Source organism: Chinchilla lanigera, unplaced genomic scaffold (genome assembly GCF_000276665.1).
Source record: "Chinchilla lanigera isolate Chin_1 unplaced genomic scaffold, ChiLan1.0 scaffold00058, whole genome shotgun sequence".
Taxonomy (NCBI): domain Eukaryota; kingdom Metazoa; phylum Chordata; class Mammalia; order Rodentia; family Chinchillidae; genus Chinchilla; species Chinchilla lanigera.
In genome coordinates this window covers 11,035,938-11,056,471 of record NW_004955459.1, presented here as the reverse complement: position 1 = coordinate 11,056,471, position 20,534 = coordinate 11,035,938, and positions in this window count along the sequence as shown.

Below are 20,534 nucleotides of genomic sequence, written 5' to 3'. Positions count from 1 at the left end.
ATTCCTAGGTAAAGAGTATCATGGGGATACTCAGAATATCACTCTGAGTTCATGTCATAATAAACCCAAAGCATTTGATTTTACGTACAGCAAGCAAGAGAGATAAAGAAGTGATATGTTCTATAATTTCTCATAGAACGTTATGAGCATGTGTAATTTTCATACGCATAGCAAGTTCTTATTTCTTTTAAGTGTTTTTCTGTACTGCTGCTTTTTAAATGTAGCTTAAGTGCAAAATAACCACAAGTTGCCCAGATGTTATAAAATGTCTAGATAAATAGTGCAGAAAGAGAGAAAAGAAAGCCTTTTATAAAGAATGACTCCCTGGCCACCAACACCACCACCTACTATCCAGTTTTTATTCTTCTTTGGTGAGTAGAATAATTCTTCATTTTATGAATAAACTGTTTTCACTTACTTTGAAATTGTTCCTATTATATATAAACTTATTTTCATTGTTCAATTGATATATTTTTCTATTTGTGAAAATAGTTTGGATGAAATGGCCCATAAATTTTCCCACTAAAATAATGAAAGTATTTCCTTCCTTCAGCAACTTTTCTCCCAGGAGATGAGTTTTGGGCACCAAATTAAAGATGCTAAGCCGGGGACTCGCACTAAATGAGGCCTAATTCAAATTAGGGACACATTTAAAAATGAGTAGAATTTCAACTGTACTCCTCTTTCTCTCAACTCTTAAAGGGGCTTCATTATGTAATTTCCAACCCTAGACATTCTCTCCTTTTCCTCCAAAGGATTTTCACCCAGGGCTGTCTTGTTCACACCATCTTGGGCGTGATCTCTTCCCCAAGCTGTAGGTCTCCTTTGAAACTGATCTTTTCCCCAGGGGAGCAGGGAACAGCAATCAATACTCAAGTGTTCTGTTGTAAGAAGAGAAGGAAGGAAACTGTAAGCCATTTCCCCATGTTAGTTCTTTTGTTTATCTGTGTGTATACAGAAAATTGATTACCATACTCTATCTCTATGCTATCTGGTTCACCTGCCACATCAGAGCTCCCTCTAACCAGATCTACATTCCAATCTATCCATCTCTCTCTGCCTTCTCTTCATACATCTTATCTGGTCCAACAAGACCTTCCCAGCCACTCACCCAATACTAGTGTGATTCATACTTCTTCCCTCAGGGACTCCTTGCTCTTTCTCTCACCCTCTCTACTTATGTGAAAGTTCTGGGCTTCAAGGTCCACAACCATCCTTCTTTGCACTGTTTTTGTACTTACATATAAAGACATGAATATAGTTCTCAGTTGTCCTGCAGAGGGTTCATTTTAGCTGTCTTAGCAAATCCAGTGGAGGTCAAAGTTCCCTGCTTCCCAGTGGTGCCAGTCCAGTGTATTGTTCAGAGATGATGTTAAGAATCCAGCCCACAAGTTTTCTCTATAAAGTTTCCAATCAGCCAGGTAAGTTTTTTCATCCTCTGGAAGCCAATTTATTCCACTGCTGGATGTAAGATGAAAAAAGCAAAGCAACAAGGGGATTATTAGTATCTCTCCCATCTCTGAGTACCCTACTGCTAGAAAACAACTTGCTGCTAAATTGAACCTAGAACTTTCAATCCCAAAACATCCTCCTTACTCCCTTCTTTCCAGAAGTTCCTCTAAATGATCCAACCTAAAAATTAGCTTTCAGGAGTCCATCAGACTCATAGATTTAGAGTAGAATAGTGGTTGCTAGAGACTGGAAAATGCATGGGGAAGGATACAAAGAGGATGGTTAATGGATTCAGGAGTACAGTTGGATGGGAGAAATAACTTCTAATATTCTGTGGTACAGTAAGATAATTATGGCCAGCAACAATTAATTGTATACTTTAAATAGCTAACAGGCATTAGCTGAATGCTCTCAATACAAAGAAGTCATCAGTTTGAAGTGATGGATATGTCAGTCACCCTGACATGATGATTATACACTATATGCACATAATGAAATGTCACACTGTCCATTAATATTTACAATTATTATGTGTTGATTACAAATTTATTCTTTTCCTTCCATCAGAATTTATGACTGTACACTTGTAGTTGGGCCCTAGCACCTCACCATCATTATCGCCACACAGAAATAGCACACATACACTCATGCACACAGAGAGATGTTCAGAACACAATTGTTGTTCAGTGCACGCTGGAGGATCAGATTTAATATATATATTTACTTGACAAGGTCATAGAAAGAAAGACATGGAGCCAAAAACTCAGACAAGGAAAATGGAAAGTATTATGCTACTGCATAAGTATTGCAGAGGTAAGAAATCAGATATTTGAGGCAGCCTAGACAGGAACGTCGCTGGGGGTAATGTCCTGATATCAACCAGAGGAATTATGGAACCAAGCAGGAAATTTCCCAGTTGGCCTGTAACACTGGGCTTGCCAACCCTGATGAGCCAGTGCAACCCCATGTCATTAAAAAGCTGTTGCAGTTATATACTGCTAATTGGAATAATCCCACTTTGCTCAGATTAGAGAATCACTTTTAGAGCTGATAGCTCAACTCCTTCCTTTTCAGATGAGAACACCAGGACCCTGACAAGGGAAATCACCTTTACCAGATTGTATCTTCACCTTTATCACCTTAAACCTGAACTTGACTCCAGTACTAACTTCATCTCCTCACCTTCTCATTCCTGGTGATGTCATAGACTTCTCCCAGAATCTCTGGGGACAATGTACAGCCCACATCTTTCTTGCTGTCTCTGGGGCCTTAGGTACAATACATTTCTTTTCCTCTTGAAATGCCATTCTCCAGTTCCCCGTATCCCACACTCTTGGTTTCCTCATGCTTCTCTGGCAGCTTTTCCCTCAGTTGAGTTTAGCAAGAGGCTCTCTGAAAGTTTCATCTCAGAATATATCTTTTCACTACTTTCTTCCCACATGAATGATCTTATCCTGTACCTCAGAGTAAATATCCCAAGATGGTCTGCTGTTTCACTCAAGACCTCCAAGTTCCAGCTACCCATAGGACTCCCCACATTTTTGGATCTTTGGAAAGTCTTGTATCCTTGGAAAGTTGCTCAGTTTCTCTAAACCTCAATCTTCCCATCTATAAAATGTAATTAAGCTGGGCATGGTGGCACATGCCTGTAATCCCAGCACTCAAAAGGCCAAGGTAGAAGTATTGCCATGAGTTCAAGGCCAGCCTGGGTTATTTAATGAATTCAAATCCAGCCTGAACCACATAACAATACCCTGTCTCCAAAAACTGGAATTAAAAATATCTGCTTAATACTCATCAGAAGATCACCATGAGAATAAAATTGTGTGTGTGTTTGCTCGTGTGTGTGTGAGTGAGTCTGTGTAGCAATTTTGTAAACTCTAATCCATTATTCCAAGGTAATGGGCACTGTAACAGCTGGACCCAAAATTCATGCAAAAGAAGGTGTACATTTGTGTCCCAACCTAAAGGAGTCTGGTAGGGGTTTAACTGTCTGCCCAGGAGACTCAAGTACTACTGGTATCACAAATGACCTGAGTTCAGACAAATGTAGCAGATCTTCAGACTCCCTGGGACTGTAGTGCAAGAGGCCCATGGGGAGAGAAAGATGTATCCTCTCTAGAGCAGGCAGAAGAGCAGTCCTTCTCTCCAAATACAGAAGGATGCACAGGGAAGTGGGGACTTGCTCCTTCCCCAGCCATTCCTCTCAGCCTGCTCTCCTCATGAGACTTCTTCAAAGCTATTGCCTCTATTTACAGTGCTCTGTTACAGTCTTTCTTTTTCCTCAAGACCCTGAACCCCATACCTGTTACTTGATAATGACACAAATTCTTCCTGTCCCACATTTGATTCTGGTAAGCCTCATGAGGTCATGGAAGGTGGGTTTTCAGGAGGTAGCTAAATGTAGAGTTTGTGATTAGTTCATTGTCTAGTGCTGGGATTGGGGGTGTGAGTGCTATGCCTGCCCTAAGGTGGGTAGCCTGAATACAATATAAGGAAGGGAGAGGCTTGTCTCTCCCCTTGTGTACTTGTTACTTTGCTGTCTTCTGCCACCATGAACTGTTGCCCCTCTGCCACACCACCCTGCCTTGGGACCAGCCAATTATGAAGTGAAACTGCTACAAACTGTCAGCTAAGTAAACCTTTTATCCTTTAACTTTGGGCTTCAGGTATTTTGTCTCAGCAATGAGAGAAAATTAACCAAGACAGAATTTGGTACCAAGAGTGGCGTCATTGCTGTGACTGTACCTAACCAGGTTGTCCAAGAGCCTCTGGGACTGCCTTGTGGGATGAGATTGGAAAGGTTTGGAGATGCTAGCAAAATAGTAGAGCTAGAATTCCTTAGGCTGTTCTGTATGGGAGATTCTGGTCAGAGCTCAGAAATCCAGAAGGCTGATATAAATCCAATTAGTGAAGACCAGGCTAGGGAGGTTTCTGCTGGGAAAAAGGACTGCACTGGCTGTTAGACCCCAGACAGTGTATGCTATGACTTGACAAAAGTTTGTCTGCATTTTGCTCATGTCCACAGACATTACCTGAGACTGAGATTAAGGGTGGGAGACTAATTAATCTAGCAGAAAAAAATTTCAAGGCACGGGCATGGCTATTGTTGGGGACTTTTACCCAAATTTATGTTGAGAATCAAAAGCAAAGAACCCAGCAGAATGATTTAAAACATTGTGAGTTTGGCCAGAAAGGAAGTAAAGCTGTAGACTGCAAAGACAGAGCAGAGAAGATCTTGATTACTGAGAAAGAACAGGACAATAGAAAAGATGGTCCAAGTGCATCATAAGAACCAACAAGACTCCACCCTTTGTAGACTCAAAACTGCAAAAGTTGTTGAGTTAAGAAGTTTCCACCCAGATTTCAGAAGATATGGGAGGCCAGGCAGTGTGCCCCTGAAACAGCAGTGAGTGAAGCTGTGAGTGTGAAGCTGAAGGTTCAGTGGAGAGCCCAGAAGTTTGGAGAAGTGAAGAAAGTGGATATTCTGAAGAAAACTGCAAGGAAGGAGCAGAGTGGGCCCAAGAGAGAAGCCTTGGGAGCTACAATCACCAGCAGTGCCTTAAGGGTGAAGCCATCCAAGCCCTTTGGAACTCACAACTTGCCACAGGTTACCCCAGATGTCACACATGGAACTATAGGACACAATGCTTGCCCTGCTGGATTTTGGACTTGCTTTGGTCCTATTCCTTTGTATCCCTCTGTTTGTAACTTTTGGAATGGAAATGTCTGCCTTGTACCTCACACTGGGAGTGTTTAACTTTTTTTTCATTCATACAGGGACTCATAGCTAAGAGTTTATCTTACATCTCAGAGTAGACTTGGGACATGGAATGTTCAGCAATACTGAAACTGCTAGGATTTGATAACTTTTAGAGATGGGTTAAATGACTTTTGCATAAAGGGATGTACATGAGTCTTTGGGGTGTCAGGGGCAGAATATTATGGTTTGTGCCTGGATGTCCCCCAAAGCCACATGTGGTCATGGAGGGTGGGCCTTTCAGAGGCAACTGAATCTAGAGGTTGTGATTGGTTCATTGTCTAGTGCTTGGATTATGGGTATGAGTGCGATACCTGCCCTAGGGTGGGTAGTCTGTATACAATATAAAGAAGGGAAATATTTGTCTCTGTCTTTTTGCACTTGTTCCTTTTGCTGTTTTCTGCTGTCATGAACTGTTGCCCTTCTGCCATGCCACCTTGCCTTGGAGCCAGCTGATTATGGACCAAAACCTCTACAAACTGTGAGCTAAGTACACTTTTCATCCTTTAACTTTGGGTGCCAGATATTTGTCTCAGCAAAGAGAGAAAAGTAATTAAGACAGATTTCTATTCCAATATGACCAGGAGGGTAGTCAGAAATACTCCTACTTTTTATAACCCAAGGGTTTGCTGTCCCTAAAACCCCCAAATTCTGCTAATTCAAGAAACCATTCTTGACTATTTAAATAAAAATGGCTCAATAAACCCATTCAGAAAAGGATGGAAAATTCAGCATTTTCTGCTCACAGCATGTGCAAGGATTCACAGCATATAGAGAAGCTTAGCTATTAGTTTTGATAGTCTGCTCAATTTTTCTACTTCCACCAAATTGTCTAACTCATTTCCATTTCATATCTTATGTCCAGCCAGATCTCTTCTTTACTCTGCTGTCTTAGTCACATTCCTCACTGCTGGGACAAAATACCTGATATCCACAACTTAAAGGAGGATAGATTTATTTTGGCTCATAGTTTGTAGAGGTTTAAGTTCATAGTCTGCTCAGTTGAGGTAAGAAAGCATGGCAGAGGAGCTTGACAGAAAAGTGCTTACAGCATGGCAGACAGGAAACAGAAGCTAAAGGAAAGATCTGGGATGGAAGATAAAGTCTTGCAGGCCATGTTCCCAATGATTCAGCTCTTTGAACCAAGTCAAGTATAAGCTTCCATAGTCCAATCACTTTCCAAAAACCTATGGGCACTTGAGGCTTTTGAGGGATATCTAGATATAAACCAAACAACTGCATTCTGGCCTAGGTGTAACCTAGAACACAGCTCTTTCTCCTATGATTGCCTGAAGCTATCAGAACACAAATCCAAGTGTGTTCCTGAGTTGTACTGTTAATTCTAAAAGGAATAGAAGCAATTTACATTGCATCCCAGCTCAGGAAGCAACAAAAACTTGAGCAAGCCTCCAGCTTCCTAGAAGTCCCTGAGCCATGACTACTGCTGGAATTCTCCTGCTGGAGTGCCCAGTACCTTGCCACACTGCAGAAGCTTTTTCTTCCAAAGGCTCCTGCTGTGATGTTACTGTGATGTTGGGGTTAAGAGCAAAGGTATAATATTACCAGGCCTGTGAGAAAATGCTTAGACCATTGTCTTGGTTAATTTTCTCTCATTGCTGAGACAAAATACCTGATGCCCAGAATTAAGGAAGGAAGGGTTGTTTAGCTCACAGTGTGTGGAGATTTTAGTCCATACTCAGCTGGCTCCATGGCAGGGTGGCACATGGAAGACAGCAACAGTTCATGGCAATGGAAAACAGCAAAAGCAACAAAAGCAAAAGAGGAAAGAGCAGAAAGAGCAACCCTGTGTCCCTCCCTTATATTGTATGCAGGCTACCTGCCTCATGGCAGGTGTAGCACTCACACCCATAATCCCAGCATTAGACCATAAGTCAATCACAAACTCTAGAATCTACCCCCATGGCTGCATGAGGCTTTAGGGGGACATCCTGACACAAACCTAACAACCTGCCCCTGGGTCCCACAAAGACTTATGCACATCCCTTTATTCAAAAGACATTTAAATCTATTTCTAAGAGTTGCCAAAGTCCTAACAGTTTTAGCATTGCTGAAAAAGCCAAGTCTAAAGTCTACTGTGAATTGTAAGGCAAACTCTTAGCTGTAAGTCCCTACACAAATGAAAAGAAAATTAAACACTTCCAGTGTTCAATAGCACAAGATAGACACTGCCATTCCAAAAGTTACAAATAGGGGCATACAAAGGAATGGGACCAAAGCAAGTCCAAAATCCAACAGGGTAAGCATTAAGTCTTATAGTTCCATGTGCAGCATGTGGGGCAACCTTTGGACCTTGTGAGATCCAAAGGGCTTGAGTGGCTCCACCTCTAAGGCACTGCTGGTGGTTATAGCTCCCAAGGTTTCTCTCTTGGGCCCACTCTTCTCCCTCCTGGCAGGTTTCCTCAGAGAATCCCAATTCCTGGCTTTGCCAAACTTCTGGGCCTCCACTGCACCTTTGGCTTCACCCTCCCAGTGTCACATATTGCCCTCTCAGGAGGGCACTGCCTGACCTCCCAGTCCTTCTTCTGAAATCTGGGTGGAAACCTTCTTAACTCCACAACTCATGCACTCTTGATGCACCTAAAACCAGAACCACATGGATAATGTCAAGGTCTGCTACTAGCTGGAGCAGTACCCAGGCTTTCCTCTCTCTTGGGTCAAGTACCTGGATTGCTGAGCACTCTGAACATGATTCTGAGAAAAAAATTCTCCATTCTGCTGCCATTCTGGACCTGGTATGGCTGCCACCATTCTGAAACATGGTACTCTGCAGCTTTCTCCTCAAAGCAGTTTTTTACTTTTGCAGTTTTGAGGCTTCAAAAGGTGGCAACTTGCTGCTTCTTGTGATGTTCTCAGGCCATCTTTTCTATTCTGTTCCTTCTCAGCAATTGAGATAATCTCAGTTCTGTCTTTGTAGTCCACAGCTTTAGTGGAATATTTTTCTGATCAAACTCACAACATTTTAAATCATCCTGCTGGGCTTTTTACTCTTGATTCTCAACATAAATCTGCCTAAAAACCCCCAACAATAGCCATGTCACCACCTCAACAGTGGATTTCCTTGAAATTATCTCTGCCAGATTAATTAGTATGCCACCCTTAATCTCAGTTTCAGGCAATGTCTCTGGCCATGAGCAAAATGTAGAAAAACTCTGTCAAGCCATAATATACATTGTCTGGTAAGAGCCAATGCAGTCTTTCTTCCCAGTAGAAACCTCCCAAATCTGGTCTTCACTGATTGGATTTCTGTCAGACTTCTGGTTTTCTGAGCTCTGACCAGAATCTCCCATACAGAACAGCCTAAGGCATTCTGGCTCTACTATTCGGCCTACATCTCCAAACCTTTCCAATCGCTTCTCATAAACCATTCCCAGAGGCTGTTGAACAACATAGGTAATGTTGCAGCAATGACCCCACTCTTGGTACCAGATTCTGTCTTGGTTACTTTTCTCTCGTTGCTGAGATGAAATACCTGATGCCCAGAATTAAGGAAGGAAAGGTTTATTTAAATCACAATTTGTGGAGGTTTCAGTCCATACTCAGCTGGCTCCAAGACAGAGGGCAACAGCTCATGGCAATGGAAAACAGTAAAAGCAACAAGAGCAAAAAGGGAGGAGCAAAAAGAGAGAGCTTCTCTCCCTTCCTTATATTGTATGCAAGCTACCTGCCCCAGGGACAGTGTAGCACTCATAATCCCAGCATTGGACCATAAATCAAACACCAACTCTAGACTGTATGACGCTTTGGAGGGACATCCAAACAAACTATAACAACTACTTATGACTGCATTTCTCTATCTCTAAAATGGGCATAATGATTAATTTGTGTGGTTGTTGTGATCATTAAACAAGCTAAAGTTTCCAGAGCCCTTACAATGCAGAGTGTCAATCTTTATTTTCACTGTTGTCTACATACTCCACTGTAGATGCCTGCATGAATTTTCAGATGCCCAGCTTCTAAAGAGCACTTCAGCTCTCATTGTTTCTCCTGAATTCACTTTGCTCAGGTTCTGGAACATACACTGGCTGAAGTCAAAGTAGCCATTAATACAGTACCACCCATCCTGGGAGTCACATCTTCTCTGCAGGACTCTTAGCACTGGTTTGGTGAGATAGTGATGTTTTGGGTCCTTTTCAGAGCTCATGGAGGTATTTAATTGCTTGATCATTTATTCACAAACAGAAAGCAGTCACAACAGACTAGTATTGTGTTGGAGTATTGACAATGCAGAAAAGCCAAAGTTCAGGATTATTTCTTCTAAGATTTGACTTTGCATCAAGAACCAGGATATCTCTATAGTGACTTTTATCTTCAGAAAAAAGTAAAGCAGGATGAAATCAACTAACTAAAGAGTGTAATAAAAGAGAAGTGACAGTAGATGGACCTTAATGTCTCTTCTTATTGACACCTGGCCTTCAGTGATTGTATTTTAAGTTTTCAAAGTGTGATTTAAGGATCTCCTGCATGAGAATCACTTAGTGAGCCTGATAAAAATGCAAATTCTTGGCCTACTTCTGATCAACAAAATCAGAACCTGGCACGTGGCTCAAGGCTTTGCCTTTTATAAACCTCCTTTCTCTTCTGTCACTCACCAGTGTTGATGCACCTGAGTTTGACACTGGTGATCTATGAAGGCATCATGCCCAGGTTAACCAAGAGTGATGGCTTTGTGGCTAGATGCTTGAATTCATACCTCAGCTCCACCACTTACTGGCTGTGTAAACTCAGACATACTGCTTAACCTCTCTGTGCTGAAACATTTTCATCTATCGATGTTATGAAGCTTAAATTACTTAAGCATGGAAAGATATAAGAATAGTCTTTAACTATAGTAAATGCTGGATTTAGATTAGTGATATTGTTTCTATCAAAAGAGAGCTCATCTCAGAGGGCTGAACAATCCCTGAGACAGGGTCTTGGATTGTTTTCTGAGAGGGAGACACAGCCTGGAGCCTCCTGATTTACAAATCCTCACATGCTGAGCCCAATCAGACCTGGAGCTCTCATATTTTTTTAATTCTTTTATGAAAGTCTCTGGCAATGAGAAGTCCTCAGCCCCATGATTTGGAAGATGCTCACCCAGTAAAAGGCATAAAACAGTGGTTCTCAACCCTGGATAGATACTAGAATTGCCTGGAGGAGACCTTAAAACTACAATACCAATGCTTAGGCCCCACCTCTAAATATTCTGACATACTGGATTCTCTGAGATTTGCCCTGAACACTTGGAATTGTTGAATACTTCCCAGATGACTGCAGTATGCAACCAAGTTTGAAACCACCAGCAAAGGGAAAAGTTGCATTCCAGGATAAAAGGTAGACTCTGCCTAGGTTGAGAAAAGATACGATCCTTCCCACTCTTTCAAGACAGTAATAGGCCTCAACTAGGACATCTCCACACCTTGGAGGATGGTTTTAAACCTTCAAAGATGCCAAAGTTAGCAGTAGTGGAAAGTATAATATCCCTCCTTCTTTGTCCTTCTCTCTAACACACACAGAACTTGGGAAAAGCTGACCTATCCCAGCCTCCTAGGGTGTCTCCTGGTTATTGCTTTGGTAGTTTTTTGTTTTTCTGTTTTTTTGTTTTGTGTGTGTGTGTGGTTTTTCTCCAGTACCAGGAACTGAACTCACGACCTTGCGCTTGCCAGGCAGGCGCTTTTGCCGCTGAGCTAAATCCCCAGCCCGTCTCCTGGTTATTGGAGATCTCATTTCCCTTATCTATTATAGGAACAGAAAGGCTAAAATCAACCTTCTCTTAGAATTTATTGCTGAGAGGACAAGTTGTCAAATATGGATTGTTCAATGATAAACTGTTACTGGTCCAAGGCTGGATATGCCCCAAAATGATCAAACTCAAGTTCTTAAGGTCTAATGGTTAAGGCAAGTTTTGCCTCTTATCTTTCTGCTGGACATGAACAAGACCTTTGCTGCTGTTAACAGCCAGCTTGTGGATAAAACCCACACAGAGAACAGTAGTACAGAGCCAGGTCCCTGCGCAAACCATCTCTGTAACTAAATCTACTGCTGAAGTTCTTGTTATATGGGATTATAAAATTATACAATATTTAGAAAATTGTTGAGACCAGTTCGAGTCAGGCTCCCTGTTACCAACAGAAATACTCACAGCTGATACAATAGGCAAATAGGTTGAAAGGCAATTAGGTCCACCATTACTTATGCCAAACCTCCCCCACCCCCACTGGGTTGCCTGCTGTGCTTCAGTTATGCTGAACAGAGAACTTCCCTCTTTACATGTGACTAAACACAATTTGCACTCATTATTTAGTATATGTTTAAAATTATCTCAGAACTCAGAAGCTTGAAACAAAGCATTGATATGTTCAATTTCTGTCTAGGCAAGAATTTACCGATGGCACGACTGGGCAGTTCTGCAATCCTGTCTCAGGATCTCATGATGCAATCTCAGCCAAGAAATCATCCAGGGCAACAGGCAACAAAAGGCTTGAACCAGGCTGGCAGATCCATTCCAAAGGGGTCTCAGTGATAAGGTTGGTTTCAGGAGGCCTCAGGTCCTCTCTACACGATTACTTCCTTAGGGCTGCTTCAGTGTCTCTGTATCACGGCAGCTGGCTTGGTCCAGAGCAAGTGATGAGATGGGGCTGGGAGGACTGCTCTACCCCTTAAGGCCTAGTCATGAGAATCATACACTATTACTTCTGTCGTGTGTAGTTGGAACTGAGTTCCTAAGTTCATAGCAGTCAAGAGCAGAGAAATTAGACTGTCTTTGAAAAGGAGTGTTGGCAAACGATTCATAGGGGTATTCAGGTTTCAGCTAAAATTTCATCTTCCCAGGGTTATTTTCCTGACCTGGTAGTGCCCAAATGTGATATATGCTTATCCTCTTACCTCACATAACACATGAGCCTTCCTTCTTCATCACCCTTTGACCTCTGCTGAATTTTCAGGGTATAATCTACCATCCCCCTACTTTCAACAAACAGAAAACAAAAGACAGAAACTACTATTCACTGTCATAGTCCCAGTGCCTAACATAGTGTTGAAAAGTCTCTCACTAAGTACTAACAAAAGAATATACCCAGCTCTGGTGCCAGGCACTACGAACTAGCTTGAGAGATCCTTAGTAAGTCAGTTCCCATATTTTAGACTTCACATTCTTTGTGTACAGAATGAAATTGTTAAGTTTTGTCATTTCTCAATGGGTTCCCAATAAGCTTGGTGAGATGAAAATAAATCTGCAAAAACAAATGATTCTTTGATGGTATTTATTACTATAATGAAGCATCTCAAAAGTTAGGTCTTAAAATAACAGTAGTTTATTGTTTCTTACCATCTATGGGTCTTGGCTGGGTTCAGCCAGGTAATTCTTCTGTCCTGTTAGTGATTCAAGTTGCATACGTGTGTGCATTCTCCTGGGAGCTGGCCTGGGTGTGGAACATCCAGAATGATAGTTTATGCTTCATGTGACTTCTTGTCATTTAGGAGTCTAGCCTTACCTTCTAAAATGGCAAAAGCAAAAGCTGTCAGTCTTCTAATGATTAAAGTTGGAATGAACATAATGCAGCTGCTATGCTCTGCAAGTCAAAAGGCTAATCAAACTTCAGCTTGGAGGAAAACAGACTCCAACTGATGATGGGAGGGGTGGCCTGTGGATAAAGGAATGGGAGGAATTATTGGTATCGAAAACTACAATATCAACAAAGAAAGTTGGAAAAAATGAGGTTAAACAAAATAATTGGTGTTAGTTTATTTATTTAACTGAAGAATTTCTCAAAAACTTTAAAATGCTTGTGATTACTGAGTCTTCAAAATGGCAATATTGTATACAAAATTTCCCTAATTTATCAGACCATGGACTTCTTTTTAGTCCTTCTTTACCTTTTCCTGTTGAAAAAGTGATATTACTTAAAATGGAAGGTTTTTTAATATTTTTTGCCTTAAAACTTTTTAATTTCCTTACTGAATGAATTTCTTCCAAATCAGATGAAGAGAAAAATAAAATGGCCACAGCAGGAAGTCCCGGGTTTTAAGGGTTTTTTTGGTGCTAAAATCTCTGTGGAAGGAGTGTCCTCCTTTTTTCCCTGGTTCCTTATCTGGCTTCTTTTTGTTTATCTGCACTCTCCTCCCCAATATCCTCCTGTTGGAAGTGATTCTTGCTTTTGCTAAGGACTTAATTCACCATGCAAAATTGAAGAAGTGGCTATTAAATTTACATGGGAAAATCACCATTACTCTCAACATCTCTTTGCTTTCTGGAAAACTAAATGGCACTGTCTTTGTTGGCTTGCCTGTACAAGTTAGTCTTAATCATGTGCAGGGCTCTATTCCCAACACATATTCCTCCCAAACCCACTTTTGGCCAGTTTGGGTGGGGACACCACCACTTGACCAAACAGAGCTCCCTACCTGCTGAGAATATCTAGGAAGGATACAATGTTGAGGTCAGACTTGCTGTTCTTCAGTGCTCTGGAAGATATCTCCAAATTCTTTTCCAAATTCTCCAGCATCTCCAAATCCTTTTTTTTTTTTAATTTTAAAGATAAAAGAATGAAAACATATTAACAAACACAGAGACATAAACAAAACAACATAAAAACAATAAAAGTAATACAAAATTTCAGACAAGTTGATAGGAAATTAACAAGGGTTGTTGTATTACATATGGTTACCTTCAAATTAGTTACTCAGATAAACAAATATAGGCATATAAGAATAATCAAACAATTAAACTCAACTGCTCCTTCCAATAAAGCAATAGAAATTAGTATTACAATTATCTTAGCTATTTTGTGTGTACATATATATTTTTTTCCCTCCTTTTTTTCTTTTCTCTCTTCCCTCATCCCAGTTGTTCTGTCCCATTGAGCAGTTTCTTTCCCTTTCACAATATTCATTGTACCTTTTAGATTTTATTTACTCTTTCAGGTTCTTAGACTAGAGAGACAATATTATGTTTAAACATGTGAGTCTGATTTATTTCACTTATGAGTATGGTCTCTAGTTGCATGCGTTTACCTATAAAAAGCCTTGAGTTTATCTTTCTTTATAGCTGAGTAATATTCTATTATACAAAAATACCACACCTATTTTTTTAATCCATTCCTTAGTTGATGGGCATTTAGGTTACTTCCAAGATTTAGTTATTACAAATTGTGCTGCTATAAACATGGGTACCCATGTATCTTAATGATCTCCTAAGAATGCTGCAGGTCAGGGTGGTCAGAAGAGATGGATCCACACAGAGACATGTATGCTTGCAAATTAGCAGTTAAAAGACAGCTTCCAAGGACCTGGCTCAGTCATCACTGTGTAGTTGTTCAGAGAAGGAATGCTCACATTAAAAGTTGATTCCAGAGAGCACACCAAGGAAACTAATTTAAACACACAGGTGAAACTACCGTGTCCACATCCTTTTCACAGCAGAGGGGGAAAAAGACCGAGGAGAAATCCAGAACCATCATGAGAAAAACCAAAAAGTAAATGGAAGTTTTTAAATAAACCATCTCAAAGTTACTTCCAACTTCAGGACTGTATAATCATTTTTTATGCCTCATAATTCTCTCCTCAAAAACAGATGCATAGTACAGAAAGCAATTATTCTGTTCTGTTTGTCTTTAATGAAAGTATTTCTTTTTCTCGGGTAGGGAGGTAGACAGAGGAGGTGGACAGCAATAGAGCTAGAGACTACCTATGAGTTTTCATTATCTGTGTTCTCTGGATTGCCTAGGACCATTGTACCTGTCTTGAAAACACGGAGAAATAGAAAGAAAATAAACCTTACTTCTAATCCCATCATCCAAAAATAACAATTTGGCTGTATTATAAATAGTCCATCTCTTTTTGCATAGGGACATTATTTTGTTTATCTTTCTCTTGGTTATTTGCATATGTCTGGAATTTTGTATGCCCATACGTGTTTGTACATAAATCTTTCTATCTCTGATTATGTTGTAAATCAATATTCCTAAACAATAGAATTACTTAGGTATGCCAAATATTTTGAGCCTCATAATACATAGTAAGAAATCACCTTTAGTGCATTCCTTTCTACCCAGCAGTGTACAAGTGTGACATTACCTTACTGATATTAAGGGATCATTTCATTCTCTCCAACATGATATAGTATCTGACTTTTAAGCTAATTTTCATCTCAAAAACCAATAATAAGAAAGATATTTTATATGAATACCTAGTCCCTTCAATTTCATTCGAATAAATATATATAATTTATTCTTCACCTAAGAATTTATTTTATTTCCACACTTCACTTATTAATCTTGAGCTTTTCTTATCTCTATTATCTTTTTAAATGTTCTTGAAAATGTTTTTATCAAATTATCTTTTGCTTTTTAAAAATTATCATTTATGTTTACATCTTTATATGACCAGGTTCATCTTTTTTCTTTTCTTCAGTTTTCTTCTTGTTGAAGAAAAATTTTTCTGAGTCTCACATCAACTTAGTATCTGTGTATATTTTTCTCAATTTATGGTTTCCTATTTCCATGCTCTGTCTTTAAACCAATCAGAGTTTTGTTAGTTGCATGTTGGTAAGTGTCGGTGTGGTTCCTTCTCTCCTCTTAGCCAGTATGTTTGCTCAGATGGCCAGAGTTCTCTCAGAAATCACTATTTTGAAATCTTACTTTGTGTGTCTGAATTAGAGCATTAATATATATTAATATTTGGTAAAGTAAGCCACTTTTCCTCCTTTTATCAATATTTTGTCACATTATTTTCCAGATAAGCTTTAAATTCATTTTCATATTTAAAAGGATTTATTCTATTGAAACAAGGTACATTAAAACACGTAATGCCCATTTTTAGTTTATAATTTTCTGACAACGCCAAATGGATTCATAATCTTTATATCTGTCAGTGAAATTGAGTCATTTTCTTCCTATAGATCTCAGGATTTTGTTATTGTTGGACTTATATCTGTTTTCTATTGACACTAGAAATATTTTTTATCCTATGTGTTTTAACTGAATATCACTAGAATTTGGAATGTCAAATAATTGTGACACATTTATATCAAACAATTCTACAGTCTTGACAGTTCTAAAACATTTTCCATCAGTTATCTAGGCTTTTCTAACCATATAACCAGGTCATTTGCAAACAGTGGTAGTGTGCCTCCTCCTTCCCGTAGTTATTGCACTGCTTTCTGTTTTGCGTTCTGTTGTTCTCATTGTGTTAGCAGGCATTCGTGTTTTCTTCCTGATAGTTATGGAAACATTTATTGTATTTTGGTATTACTATGCTATAAGAATTTGGTATAAGTCAGGTATTTAACGTTAAGAAGTATTATGGCTTGTGTCTAGATGTTCCCCAAAGCCTCATGCAATAATAGGTGCAACCTTTTCAGAAGTGGCTGATTCTAGAGTGTGACACTGGAACTGATTAATGGTGCAATGCTAGGATCAAGGACACTAGGATAAAGAGTCTGAGTGTTACCCTAGATATCCTGGATAAGATGTAAGTGATAGAAAGAGCTGCGATCCCTTTGTTGCTTTGCTATATTCTGTCTGCCACGAACAGTTTCTCCTCTGCAGCACCTGTCTGCCATGCCACCCTGCCTTGAAGCCCCGCCCCCCAATTATGGACTGAAAGCTCTGTAAGCTGAGCTTTCCGCCCTTAACTGGTGAGTATTAGGTATTTTGTCTCAGCAATGAGAAAAGTAACTAAGACAAGAAGTATTCTACTATTTTTGGATTCCTGAATGTTTTTAAAGCACTAGTGGGTGTTTAAACATGCCTAGAGCTCTTTTAGCATCCAATGAGATGACCATGAATAACGTTTATATCACCATTTCTCCTTTGTTATTAATACACTGTAATTTCAAATACATTGGAACATGAGATAGAAAAGGTACATTTAAGAATAGAGACAGATAGATGTCCTATTACTAAACCCTGAAGGATTGCTTCTACCATATTATCAAGAAACGTGCTTTGCTTAACTTTAACTTGAAATTTTAAAATTTACATCCCTGGATGATATTATTCATGGTTCTTTTATAACTATATTTATTAGTTATATATTAATTGAAGTTTTTCTAGTTCCATAAAATGAATGGGTTAGCTTTTAATTTTTTATTTTCCAGGAATTATTTATATAGCGTGAGAATGATGACCCTAGAAAAATTGAAGTAGCACATTAGTAAAAGTTTCTTGTTTCACTCCTTTAACAAACAGTATTTTAGTAAGTTCTTTATCTTCATGGTTATTGAGCTCTTCTGATTTTCTCTTTCTCAAGTCAAATTTGGCATTTTACATTTTTATGAAATATTATTTCCTCTGAGACTTTTATTTTTTGACAAAGGAAATACTGTACACAGTATTTCCATAATCTTTCTAAGAATTCTGTATTTTTTGATTCATCTCCTTTCTTATCTTTAAAATTTTTGTTTTATTTAGTCTTATATATTTGTAAGAAATTGCCCTTTATTTCAAAGCATAAGCTATTGTATTTACTTTTCATGTTTTCTTATTAATTATTAATCATTTAGTCCTGATTTTTCTCTTTTCTTTGTTTTACTTAAGTTGGATTTTAATAACTTCTGACACTGAATATTTATTGGTTTACTTTAGTTTCTAATATACAATAAGATTATTAATATCTTGCAATATATTAATCTAAGGCCACAACTATACCTATAAAGAAAACTGGTCATGTCATATATATTTTAATATGTAATACTGCTTTCATTATTTTCTAAAGAGCTTCTTTTGATGTCTTTTTGGGACTAATAACTATTTAGAAGTGTACAGCTTTTTAGTTGCTAAGATTTTTAATTTACATGCTTCTTGCTCTCCATATTCCCATTCTCGCCTCTTCCACTTTTACTTTTTTTATTTTTTTTTCATTTTTACTTTTACAATATACTATTGCTGGGAAATTTTGGCCTTTAAAAGGTTTTTTCTTTATTTATTTTTATTAAGTTTATTGGTACATTGTAGATATGCATAATGATATTCATCATAGGAAATTTGTAGCCATACATAATACGTTTTGATTCCACTTTTTTCCCAATTCCCTCTCCTCACTTCAATCCATCTTCCCCTCCCTATTTACAAAGCTTTATATCCATTTTACCCTTTATTTTAATCATTTTTTCTTTTTCCCTTTCTTCCTTTTTCCCCTTTCCCACCCTAGTTCCTCTTTCCTTTTTAATAATTTCTTCCTACTTCACAACATCTATTGTACATTTTGATCCTTACTTACTCTTTCAATTTGTCACACCAATAGTGTGATATTCACACATGTGAGTCTGATTTACTTCACTTAAGAAGATCAATTTGAGGCATTTCTAGGCAAATGGATGGAATTTATTTTGGGGTTTGAAGGGCCTATTTTATGATCAATTTTATTTCTATTTTATACATCATTGAAAAGAAGATACAGTATTCATTCCTAGAGTATAAGATATTTACAATCCCAATTAATTTATCCTTTAAAATCTACCTTCTTGGTGTATTTATCTGCCCTGTACAATAAATGTTAGACACTAGATGAAGCATTTCTCATAGCTAGAAATTGGTGTTCCTCTTGCTTTTGCTTGTTATAGATTAGGACAATCATATGGAATGGAATGCTACATATCATTTTTATACTTTCTTTGTAGATTTCTCCTTTCATCATTATAAAAGGAACTTTTATATCCCATGTAATATTTGCCTTGCAATCTTCTTTCATAAAATGTATAGTGCCACCTTGATTTATTTTTTTATAGTACCTTGGTAAATCTTTTCCAATATCTTATTGTTAGGATTTCTGAATGACTTAGTTGTACTTGGTACATAGTTGGGTACTTAAAAACTACATGATTCTATTTCATTTTTAATAAGAGGCAAGTCATTTATGTTTATAATTAAAAATGATAATCCTTGGTCTTCTGCCTTTACCAACATACTGACTTACACTTTTAAATGTCCTTTATTCTTTCTTTTTTATTGTTGTTGTTATTATCAGGATTATATCCCTGGTTGCTTTAAATTCTTAATTTAAATAAGAAACGTACTTTTTATTTTTATCACCAATGATATTAAAAATTTTACCTAGATTATTTTTATCACATCATTTTCTAATTAATGATATTTGGCTCCTTTGACTCTGATTCAGAAAAAGCAATTTCCTATATGTTAAGTGATTCAAATTTTCCCCTACTTCCTCATTTTCTTATGTAGTCATAAGGCTATACACAATATTCTTTGGTATTTGCTTTTATTATTGCAAGTGGTTTTATAAAAGCCATTTCAACATGACTGTACTAATTCATCAACAAATTCAATAAATATATACTGAGCACATACTGAAGACAAGGTGCCAGGGATAGATCAGTGAACAGAATCAATAAAATTTTGATTTCATGGAGCTCAAATTATGGTGGGAAAGAGACATAAATATATAGTAGGAAGTAAATAAGTAAAAATAAAATAATTGGTTCACTGTATTACAATGCCTATTGCAATGAAAGAAAAAAAAATAGAATAATTTGATAGCAAATGTATGGCTGGGCAACCAGGTAGATACAAACACATAACAGTACTCCTTAAAGGCCAAGGTTCTTATTGCTCAATCTGGCACCAATGAAACTTCCCCCAGGATGTATATCACACCTGCACAACTTGCTGTGCTTTGGTCTTGATGCCCTTCTTTTCTTTGATTATGCCAATCTATTACTCAGTCCTACCTAGAAATTTTCCCCATATCTACACATGACTGGCCACATCTTATTATTCGAGTAACTGTTTAGATATCTCAATATAGGGAGTAATGTTATGCACTTCTATCTACCTGGCATTTTACTGAAGGACTCACACAGAGCTCATAGGCTGAACAGCTTCCTAAGTAGCATGTGTTGAAAAATTTTAAAAGAGAAAGCTTTTTAAATTCTTTTTTATTACTAGATCATGACACTGGATATTTTCAGAGCTAATGAAAAAGAAACTTCAGTGACTATACTTAACTTGAAATATTAGGCTTGCAAAATGTTTAGAAAAATCATTAAATAAATGAAACACTGCACTCTCCAAAAAGCAACATTAGCACTCCCTGGAAAGAAGGAGACTGATTTCAAAGTGACCATGTTATTATATTACATATTATAATACATATTACAATATTCAAAGTGTCTAGTTCTCAACAATAACATTAACAAAACTTAAAAGCATGCAAATAAATTTGAGAAAGTGGTGGAAAACATCCCAGAGGAATCCCATATATGGAACTTAGTAGATTAAAAACTTTAAGTTAACTGCCTGAAGTAAGCCCAAATAACTAGTTAAAACAGTGGGCAAAGGCGCCCAGGCAGCGAGTTCTCCGGGAG